Genomic DNA, 12086 nt, shown 5'->3' with positions numbered 1-12086 from the left:
CCTGGTTCCGTCGAACTAAATTAGATCTTCTCTTTGTTAAAGATATCCACTTCCATCAGAATATATCCTCACACAGTATTATTGTTGAAGTGTCTAATGATCTCCTGGTTCTGCTCATTTCATTCAGCATCAGTTTATGTAAGTGTCTCCAAGCCTCTCTGTATTCATCCTGCTGGTCACTTCTTACAGAACAATAATATTCCATAACATTCATATACCACAATTTACCCAACCATTCTCCAATTGATAGGCATCCAATCATTTTCCAGTTTCTAGCCATTACAAAGAGGGCTGCCACAAACATTTTGGCATATACAGGTCCCTTTCCCTTCTTTAGTATCTCTTTGGGATATAAGCCCAGTAGTAACACTGCTGGATCAAAGGGTATGCAAAGTTTGATAACTTTTGGGGCATAATTCCAGATTGCTCTCGAGAATGGTTGGATTCGTTCACAACTCCACCAACTATGCATCAGTGTCCCAGTTTTCCTGCATCCTCTCCAATGTTCATCATTATTTTTTCCTGTCATCTTAGCCAATCTGACAGGTGTGTAGTGGTATCTTAGAATTATCTTAATTTGCATTTCTCTGATCAATAGTGATTTGGAAAACCCTTTCATATGAGTAGAAATAGTTTCAATTTCTTTGTCTGAGAATTGTCTATTCATATCCTTTGACCATTTATCAATTGGAGAATAGCTTGATTTCTTATAGAGTCCATTCTCGAAATATTTTGGAAATGAGGCCTTTATCAGAACCTTTAACTGCAAAAATGTACAAATTTTGTTTTTTAAGGATTTATTTTGTCCATTTCACAAATTGTTTTTCAGGGAGTTGTTTTCTTTTTCCATTTTGTCAAATCTATTTTTAAGTAGTTATATGCTTTTCCATTTTACTAAGTCTATTTTGTAATGAATTTTCTTCAAATAATTTCTGTTTCCTTTTCCAAACCCTCTTGCAAAGTTTTTATTTCCTTTCACCATTTTTTTTCTAGCTCTCTTTTAAGATATTTTAAAATTTCTTCTAGAAGAGCCTTGTGTTATGGGGACCAATTTATATCACCCTTTGGGGCTTCATCTGGAGACTATCTTCTTTTAGTGAGCTCAGAGTTTGAAATCTGTTCTCCTCTTTCACCATAACAACTATCTATGGTCAGAGTTCTTTTTGCCTTTTTACTCATTTTTTTTAATTGAGATCTGCTTTTAGGTCAGGTCCAAACTTCCTGCAGTGGCTGCACTGACTCACTTCCAATGCTGGGTGGGCATGGCCAGGAACTGTGAAATTCTGGCATTTCAGGGTTCACTATTTACCTCTTGTGTTTGTGTTGGATGTTTTATAACTTCTCTGCTGATCTACTGACTTGTAACCAGGCCAGAGTAACAAATACTGGTAGATGTCTCCTGTGGATTCTCTGGCATAGGGAGCCCTCATCACCCTGGGTCTGTGCACTGCCTGCACTCAGCTCAGCCTCCCTCTATGCCCAATTGAAATAGACCTTTTCTGGAGATCTTCAAAATCATCTTTTGCTGGTAATTTGTTTTATTCCCAATAATTGTGTGTTCTGCCAGTCCAGAACTAATTCAGAGGCTGGATTTGCTAGTTAGAAGTCTGAGGGTTGTGGGAAGAGGTCAGAAAGAAACACGGGTCCTCTCCACCTTCTTGGCTCCATCCCTCCCCAAAAAGCTATTTTGTAGAGAAGAAAATTTAATTAAAGCATATGGCCTGAGTAATACAATGGATCATAAATTAAACAGAGCACAATTATGTTATTATATTATTGAACTTCTTTATTGAATTGCATATGCCTGGGCATTGCTCTGGGGGCTTATTGCGTCCATTAATATGATACTGAAAATATCTCTCTACCCAAGGTATAAAAGTCCTTCTCACCCTTATCCTAGCTAAGGAGTGACTCAATAACCAGGTTGTAATAAATGATAAATTACTCAATGAGAAGATGTTTTAGAAAGGTGAGTAAAAGAACCTATATTAGGTTCAAAAGTCCATTTGGATGGGGAAAATGGCTTGACAATATGTTCATGTTTAACTATGTACTTCACAGAACACAGTAAACCAGAGCTGGAAATGAGATGGCTTCTGTAGCTTTCTCTTTCCTCGGATTCCCAGCTGATCTGTATGACTTCTGGCCCATGTCATTTTTTTCTTCAGCTGGTCCAATTCAATACTTCATCAGCTACTATAGCACAGTCATCTTCCTTCATCCAGCTACATCTTGAGCAGCAATAGAGTATATTCTAGAGAGAGCTGGCTTGGGAATAAAAGAACCTAAATTCAAAGATTTGTTACTTATTATGTGATTTGAGTCAAGTTATCTTTCTAGGTCTTAGGTTTTTCATTTATTAAATGAGGGAATCGGAATGAAGAAATAGCCCAAAGAACCCTTCCATCTTTTAGTCCTTTAATCCTCTCCTGATTGCTCTAAGGGAAGATTGTGTTCAACTGGCACAGTTTTCAAAAACTCAGGATGATCACCTCTGGTCCAAAGTGAGAAAAGGACTTGAAATAGCCATACCCTGCCCTCCCCACCCCCACCCCAATCCCTAGAAATAAGAAATTCAGGAGCAAAACAAAAGGTCTGAGTTAAATTGGGCTGAGCTGAATGGAATACACGTGACCTTAAACCCAATTCCTACATAGCATTTCCAGTCTCTAGAGAGATGAGCTGGGCTTTCCAAATCCACACAATGAGATTTTTTTAACCATTACTCCAGAAAGCATGATCCCATTACCTCACTGCAGAAAGATAAATCCCTTTGGGTCCAAGCATACAGCCTCTGAAAATGAATTAAAAACCCAGCTTTGTTTCTTCCCAACTTTGAATCTAGCTGTCCTAGGGATGAATTTATGATATACTAGTCATTGTTATTCTGGGAGAGTCCTGGTTACAAAAATGCATTAGATACAGGCAGAAGCAGTGTTATGTGGTGGATAAAGAGATTGCCTCAGAATCAAGAAGATCCACATTCAAATTTTGCCCTTGCTCCATACTGTGTGTGTGATTTTGGCAGGTTATTTAATCTTTCATTGCCCCTAGGCTAGACTAAATCACACATCAAGTACTGATCTGCCCTGATAGAAAAGTTTCCTCACCCCAAACTTGCCTGCACTGATCAAGGACAGGTTTTGTGTCTATTCCTAGACACTTTCAATACTTTCAAGTGTTTTGAGATCATTTATAGGCAAACTACATATCTTTATAACAAATTGATTTGTGTGTTCATTTTATTGTTATTACTGTGTGGTTGACAGTTATGAAACTCTACTGTCTCTGAAGAACTGAAAATCAGAATCACTCAAAGGGTTAATGCAATGATGCACAGTGGGTATGAGGAATCTTTTACTAACCAGGACCAGAGCCTTAGTAAAGAATGCTGTAAAGGAAATGAATATGGTGAGCTGGTCAAATGATCAAAAGAATGGTAGATCCCTTATGGGGAGCTCAAGAACTCCATTTGGTTCCCTTGTGATGACTAAAGGAAGTGAGGAAGTCCTCCAGCGCTGGTTTGTGAACTCATGAGAAAACAAATGAGTCACTCAGGTTAGAGAGACATTGATCACCACCATCTGCAAAATTATAGGAAATATTTGAATCTATAAAATCACAGATCCTTTGCACTGGCTGAATACTTAGTCTTTGAAAAAAAAATCTTCTTTCGGGAAAATTGGTGTCTATGTTCTTTGTTTAACATCTACATTTGAAAACTCTTGAGAAATTTGTTTCTTCTAGCCTACTTATGAAACATTCATCCTAGAAATCTTCCCCCAAGCCTGGGAACCTGAGCTCAGGTGGGAAGGATCAGATATAACATCAGTGCCCAAGTTGCTGGATTGCCTTTTAGCCATGGACCCTGTGGTCTAGACATCCTACTCTCAACAAGAAGTCTCTCTCTCTCTCTCTCTCTCTCTCTCTCTCTCTCTCTCTCTCTCTCTCTCTCTCTCTCTCTCTCTCTCTCTCTCTCTGTCTCTCTCTCTCTCTCTCTGTCTCTCTCTCTGTCTCTCTCTCTTTCTCTCTCTCTCTCTCTGTCTCTCTCTCTGTGTCTCTGTCTCTGTCTCTCTGTCTCTGTCTCTGTCTGTCTGTCTGTCTGTCTCTCTCTCTCTCTCTCTTCTCTTTCTTTCCCTCTCTTTATCATCTCCCTCTTCTTTTCCTTCCTCCTCTCTATTTGCTCCCACCATGAAGTAAAATATAAGGGAAATCTGCATTTCACAGTTTAGGTAAAACTCACATCTTGATCTCCCCAATGTGGGCAACAGGTCCTTCTTTTACAAAGTCTTCAATATGCATAAAAGATTTGAGACAGCTTTTTGTTCTGTCTACTACTTAAGACAAAGGCCTCATCTTCATAGATGAACAAATATAGGCAGCCTAGGCATAAAAATTATAAATAAGATAGGGCCTATACTTGTAAACTTTTTGGTCTAGGGAACTTTTATGTGTTTAGTAAATCTCCCTAAAACATTAAAATATCACCTTATATTTATTATACTCCCCCCAAACCACCCTCTTGTGAGACTTTTGAATAGCTCATTTACATTCACTTCAGACATGGACCATCTGAATACATCATAGGAAACATCATGGAGGATTGGCAAGGACCACGTCTTTTTACCCTTCACACAGCTTTAGTTCTTTACCATAACTTTGAGGTTATCCTATGGCTTGTTCTCATCTCCAAGAAGCATGCTATGAAAGAAAGCAAATATTTTCTGGGCTGCCATCCCTCAACTCAGAAACCCAGAAATTCAAGATTATTAATGACATAACCACCAATACTCATCTCTCCTTTCTCAGAATCTCTAGTCACTGACCCATACAAAGAAGAGGAAATAGGGAGGCAAAAAAGGCAGGGAGAATCATCAGATCAAGGGATTCCTGTCTCAAGCTCTCCTAGGCAAGAATATATTTTCTATTACCTTGTGCTTCCACTGTATATTGCCATGACTACTCAAAGGGCAGGAGAAAGAAAGATCTCATTTTCTAAGGAAAAGACAGGCCCGCCATATGAATTTGTAATGCATGAGTTCTATGCCAGCAGTACAGTCAGTCCAATTCAGAGTAAGTAGTCAATTGATACTCATTTATTCACTCATGCCCTTTCTAAACATAGCAAGCAGACTCTCACAATTAAATGTGAGTAGATAGGAGGTAAAAACCCTCAATCTTTTGAGCCAGGTCACTGAAAGTGTCTGCTTTTCTGCTTTTCTCATCCAATGTGTCATAACTCCCCAAAGTGGAAGAGCAGCCTTTCCAGGATATACCAGAAGTGGGGGAAGATAGATCCAATAGCGTCTGAACCGAGAGGGAGCCCCTGGTTCTCACTTCCATTGCATGACTCCAGCCAAACTGATCTAAACACATCCTTACCATTAAAATTGAGTTTAAGTCTTGTTCCATCACGAATGAGCTACACATCTTAGGCCAATGATTATAGAGCAACAAGCAGGGAAATTCTCTAAAGAGCACATCAATTGCTATAAGAGTAGCCAGCATTTGCATAGTGCTTTAAAGGGTTTGCAAAGTGCTCTAGAAAGGGGATATCATTTTTCAGTCAAAGCTTGTGTAGCCAAGTGAAGGTGACTTTAGTGAAGTTGAATGGAGGTGAGTTGAATGGATAAGAACTTGACAAGATACACAAAATGAAGTCATTATTTATCTTGAATTTGATCACTTCTAAATGGAGATGGATAGAATGGAAAAGATTCAAAAACATCTTGAAAATGGCATTTCTGAAGGAAGAAACAAAAGAGTTCAAAAGCTTGTCGATGACTCAGAAACACCATACATGGATAAACCAAATAATTTCTCCAGAGAAAAGAGCCAGAAAATGCAGGACATGATGAACTCAAACCACCTAAAGAATCAAAATCAACAGAAAGAAAAAGAAGAAATGGTGGAATAGGATTTCTGATCTCAGATCCATCTCCAAATCAACTGGCTGTCTGAAGTTCTATCTTGAATGAATTAACTCAAAGGTCATGGATTTAGAGTTAGAAAGAAACAGAGAATATTGAGTTCAAATGTCTCATTTTACAGGTAAGGAAACTGAAGCCCAGAGAGATTGTGACTTTCCCAAAATGACATCGTAAAAAGTGTCTGAGTTAAATCAACTGATGCTGAGTGAAATGAGCAGAACCAGAAGATCACTGTACACTTCAACAACAATACTGTATGAGGATGTATTCTGATGGAAGTGGAAATCTTCAACATAAAGAAGATCCAACTCACTTCCAGTTGATCAATGATGGACAGAGGTAGCTACACCCAGAGAAGAAACACTGGGAGGGGAATGAAAATTGTTAGCACTAATATCTGTCTGCCCAGGTTGCATGTACCTTCGGATTCTAATGTTTATTGTGCAACAAGAAAATGATATTCACACACATGTATTGTACCTAGACTATATTGTAACACATGTAAAATGTATGGGATTGCCTGTCATCGGGGGGAGGGAATAGAGGGAAGGGGGGATAATTTGGAAAAATGAATACAAGGGATAATATTATAAAAAATATATATATAATAAAAAATTTTAAAAAAAGTGTCTGAGACACAATTCAAACCCCATTCTTACTTGCTTCATGTTCACTGCCTAGCCATTATACCATAATGCTTCTTACCTTTGCTCCAAATTAGCAGAGTAAATAAAGTAGAAGAAGAAATGGGGCAGGTGAACTCAATCTATTAAAATAAATTGTTGATAAAATGGGAAATGGAATGAAACAAGTGTTTAGATGAGATCTAAAGCCTCTTCAAAATTTAAAATTCTATGAAATATAAAGGAATCAGGATTGTTTATGTACTCAGGTCCTGGTAGGGTCATGGATTCAGGTTCAAAGGATCTGGGTTTAAATCCTAACTCTACTAACCTGAATTGTCTGACTCATCTGGATGTCAGTCTCCTTGTTTGTAAATTTAAGACGTTGAACTAACAGACCTCTAAGCAACCTGTTAGTTCCAAATCTATTGTCTTACAAATAAGAGAAACATAGGCTGTCCCAAAAGTCTGAGTGCAATTGCACTGTGACTTTTGGGTCTCCCTGTCAATCTAGCAAGTCTGGTGCTTCCCTTGTAATTGCTTCTGAAAGAACAGGCTTGATGCCATTACAAGGCACCAACTGCTCAGGAGTGGGATGCTTGATGAATAAGTCTGCCAATGCCAGTGCCCAGTTCCTGGGGCAGACAGTGCGAAGACACAAGCTCCCCCATGCTGTACAGTCTCGTTCCCACCTGACCCATGGGATGGCTTTCATGGGGTTCTGCTCCAGGTCCAGCGTTGGAATTATTTATGGTGCTGAGGCAAACCTGCCAGGATGCTTCATGTCAGCCCCACACATGTGTAGCGACTCCTTGGCTGTTCCGGGCAGATAAAGGGCTGCCATCTGCCAACTCTGGTTCCCGGGCACTCACCCAATATGCGCTTGGTCCTTGGTATAACCTCTGGCAATATGACACCCCAGCTCTTGGAGGCGAGTGGCTGAAAACAGATCTGAACCGGTCACCGGCTCCTGAAAGAATGAGGGAGTTTCCTTGGAGCTGCTCCTGCCCAAGCTTGTCATCATTATTCTTCATAATTCGGCTTAATGAACATGTATTAAGCACTGGTGCCAGGTGGTAAGGATACACAGTCAAAGACAAAAAGATCTTTCCCTCAAGAAATGTGGGCTGGATGAGAGAGGGGGCAGAACACGCCATCTACACCAACGTCCCTACAGTCAAGGTGTGATGAAGGGAAAAGAGAAATGTGAGCTAGAAGAGACTTGGAGGACAGGGGGTTTCTCGGTCCGGACCCTGAAAAAAGCAGAGGAAGAGGCAGGTCTCTTTACTGGGTAGCCAGTGTCCTTTCCACCGGGCTATACGTGCATCCTAATGTGGCAACCGTGTCAATGACCTCAGGAACAGAAATCTCCCCGCCTCTTCTTCCCCCTGCACTTATCATTCAAAATTCAAAATCTGGGCCTTCCCTTTATGGCCCCGATCTGTAGGTATCCTTATTATGGACAGGCTTGTGGAAGGCTGGAGTGAGCAGCATGGTGATCAGCTCACAAGGGACGAGCTTATTCTGGAAAGAGCCTCTTGACCCATAGAGTTAAAGCTAGGCAGAGTTATGAGTACAAATTGAAACAGTAATTCTAATTTTTAAAAAGAAAATAAATTAATGGCCCAAAGTTTAAACAATAAACACAGACCATTATTCAGTGTCTCATGCGTCTTCAAATTAGTGTCTGTGTATACATACATAAAGAATACATATATTTTAATGTTTATATGCTATGTTTATATGTACATAAATGTATGTATATATAAACATATACATGTATATATAAACATATAATATATATACAAATATACATATAAATATATACCTACATATACATAAATATAAATATATACACATAAATGTCTATACATAAATATATATAATATGAGGACATATACACACATGTATGTGTGTATTTATATATATACATATATGTGCACACACTATATAAGCTTATTGTGCATTTCCCTATATGTATACATGTAATTTCTTCCAATCAAATGTTAGCTCATTGAAGGCTGATAATTTCTGGGTTTCCCAAGTGCATAGTAGGTGCTTTATATTATGTTAAGGAGAGCTCGCCTTAAAGTACAGTCCCAGGATGTGGAATTCAGCAAGCAGCCCCTGAAAAGACTGACTTAGGTCTTTTCTGCCCCCCCCTAAATCTGAGCAAAGCTTAAAATCAGAATGGAGGTCTGGGTAAGGATGGCTGAAAGAAGGATTAAGCTTTGTATCTAGTCATTGACTAAACCATCTTAATAACTTAATCACAAGCTGGTTTTCGGGGAGGAGAAAATCACTTTGGAGGGAGAAAAACTAATAAGCATTTCATCTCACCTAGAAACCACCTCAAAAATATTTCAGAGCTTGGTGTATGAATATTCATGTCTTTCAATTAAACAAAGCTTTCTTTTATATTTTCTGCTGCTGGTATTTTCCAGGATTAAAATTGTTTTGGGGACAGCCATCAATTTCCCTGCGTTGCCAGGGTGCCAGTGTGGTACAGTGGGTGGTGCACAGTTACTGGGGAAAGACTATCTCGGTGACCTTGAGCAATTCAGTTGTATCTCTTTGGGGCTCAGTTTCTTCCACTGTCAAACAAGAGTAATAACCTAATTGAGAAGATGGGAAGGACATCTAAGGAAAATGTTGCTTTGCATTTTCTACCTTCTATTTCAGGTTCATTAGTCCATCATCATCATCATCATTATGATAATAATGAGGCTTTATATGGTGTTCTAAGATTCCTGAACATTTATAAATGTTCTCTCATTTCATCCTCACAATCACTCTAGGAGTGAGAATTTTTTTATACTGAGGAAATTGATGTTAGTGCCTGGGGCTGAATTAGAATTCAGGTCCTCCGAACTGCAGACCCAGCACTCCATCCAGTGTGCCTTCTAACTGCATCAGAACCACAGTCTACGACCCAGAAGGGATTTTAGTCCAAACAGAGGAAAGCCCACTCTAGCCTGCCCAGGAAGCAATCATCCAGTCTTCACCTGAACACACCCTCACTCTCTCCCTTGGTAAAATATACTCTAACTTTATTATCCCTCATAGGGGTAAAGAAAATGAGCTTACACAATTCACGATAAACCCAAGTAAGTCCCAAGTACTCTCTAGGTCTCCATTTCCACATCTAAAACTCAATTCATAGGATGAGTGATTCAGCATTGGAAGGGTCTTTAAAGCATATTGGATCAAACCCCCTCATTTTACAGATGAGGAACCGATTCATCCAAAATCACACAGGAGATAAATGTCAAATTCAATATACTTTTAGAAAGCCACAGCCCCAGGTACTGTGATAGGAGTTGAGGGGGGAAATGTTGCCTGCCCTCAAAGAGCTTAATTAACATTCTCCTGGGGGGAGGGGGAGGCAGTACTTAGATGTACTTAAATATAAAAATAGAAAATATATTCAAAAGAACCTATAATGAATGATGGAGGTTAGTGGTAAAAATGTAAGGGGAGAAGGTCAGGAATGGCCCCGTATAGGAAATAGCCCTTGAGCTAAGCCTTGCAAGGAAATATGTAAGAAGGAAGAACATTCCAAGGATGGGGGACATCCCCTTCTAAGTGGGGAATTGGATTCCACTTCTTGAGCATGGCAAGTCAACCAGTTTGTATGGAACATAGGCTACATGGAAGAGAGGGTGAATCTAGAAATATAGGTTATAGCTATGTTTATAAGAGTCTGGAGTTCCAAGCAGAGCCAGACTTATGTTCTAGAAATGACCCATGGGCATGTGTGAAGAATGAAGAGACTAGAACCAAGGAGACCAGAGAAGGCATCAGTCTAAGGTGTCCCCACTCAAAAAGTTCCGAGATCAAAGATGGTTACAGCATGACTGAAGCCTCCTTCACTGCCTGGATTGTGACTGAAATGCTGTAGGGCAGGGACAGGAGACCTGGATTCTAATCTCAGTTCTGCTACTCATCAGCTATGTGAACTTCATTTACAGACATCTATTTCCTCACCTCTATAATCTGGAACTTGCATTAGGGGATCTGAGAGCTCCTTGTAGGAGGAGATCTGTAACATGCCCTCCTGGCAGTTACAATTACCAATCTGTCCTAGGCCCAACAGAGTACCTTTGACCACTGACCTTTGCAGTGTCAACTCTCCCCAGCTCGCCTCCTCTGAGGCCTTCAAAGGTTTCTGGCCATGATCTCTTGAATCTATAGTTTAATAACCAGTAGCACACTCAAGAACAGCCACGTGTAATCTTAAAAGCCTTTATTATACCTACTCACATAATGCCCTGACTGATGCCCTGATTTGTTGGTTCCCGAGTGAACACCTGGTCAGAAGACACGCGTGTTCACTACCGAAATCCTTACCTCTTTTGGCTATCCATCTCGGCTTGGCCACCCAGGTTAGGGAGCCAGGTTAAAGAGCGCCAGGTTAAAGAGAGTGACTGCTGCCTACAGTGGGCTTATAAAGGGCCTGTGAGGTCACACACACAGCCAACCATCGAGAGAGTCACCCATTATGAAGCTATCTCAATGTGGCCAAGATCCCACCTACAAGGCAGTCCTAATATCCACAAATTACTTCCAGGCCCCAATCTCCCATTGCACTGTGTCCGCCCATTTAAAGGGCCCTTACAAGGATGGCTACAGCATGACTGAAGCCTCCTTCACTGCCTGGATTGTGACTGAAATGCTGTAGTGCAGGGACAGGAGACCTGGATTCTAATCTCAGTTCTGCTACTCATCAGCTATGTGAACTTCGTTTACAGACATCGATTTCCTCACCTCTATAATTTGGAACTTGCATTAGGGGATCCGAGAGCTCCTTGTAGGAGGACATCCATAAACCCAATTGGAGTGACAAATCTTCACTGATGAGAGGATGGAGGAAGGCAACTTTCATTTCCAAAGAATCCCGGTTCCTTTCCGATGACCAACATTAAGGCTTCTCCAGCTCATACTTACCCTGGGATTTGGGCCACTTTAGCTAAGCCAATTTTATTCTAATAATGACAGAGAACTAGAGTTACACAGAGCTGATGAGGGGTTTTCAGAACCTCATCACAAACGAGAATGTTCGTCAAAACAAAGGCACCTTCTCCATTCTTTTGATAGAACGCTGCTGCTTCTTTCACTAATGTGATTCTGCAGATAGATTCTGAAGCTCTCAAAAGACAAGAGGGCAAATCCATTCAACTGAAATTAGTTCTGTTCAGTCACTCACTAATGCATGTCACTCCTGTCAATTTTGTTGTTTTTTTCAAGGAACAAAAATCTGTTTTGGTCTCCCTCTCTCCTCTCCTTACCACTGAAAAACACATCTAGAAGTATTGTGTTTAGATTTAACAAAAACTATATTCCCTCAGCTATATTTAAACCTGATTGGGGGTGATAGAAGGACTGGAGTCCATGCCCTCTGAGGACCAAGGGAAGGGACTGAAGATGCTTATGCTGGAGAAGAGAAGACTTAAGAGGAGCATCTTTAAGTATTTGAAAGTCTGTCACGTGGAAGAGGGGTTGAACTTATTCTGTTTAACCCCAGAAAGCAGAA

At 40.2% G+C, this 12086-nt stretch overlaps 1 long non-coding RNA gene across 1 annotated transcript; it reads right to left on the bottom strand.

Annotated features, from left to right (window-relative positions):
• Positions 1-1763: 1763 nt before the first annotated feature.
• On the bottom strand, positions 1764-11600 carry LOC141540403 (uncharacterized). Its single transcript, XR_012481538.1, has 2 exons — positions 11321-11600; positions 1764-2268 (listed from the first exon to the last, which is right to left on the bottom strand). It is a non-coding gene; the product is annotated as an uncharacterized LOC141540403 (long non-coding RNA).
• Positions 11601-12086: the final 486 nt, after the last annotated feature.

The sequence above is a fragment of the Sminthopsis crassicaudata genome, chromosome 4 (genome assembly GCF_048593235.1).
Source record: "Sminthopsis crassicaudata isolate SCR6 chromosome 4, ASM4859323v1, whole genome shotgun sequence".
Lineage (NCBI taxonomy): Eukaryota > Metazoa > Chordata > Mammalia > Dasyuromorphia > Dasyuridae > Sminthopsis > Sminthopsis crassicaudata.
The sequence above is the reverse complement of the archived record's forward strand: the minus strand, read 5'-3'. Positions and strand labels throughout refer to the sequence as shown.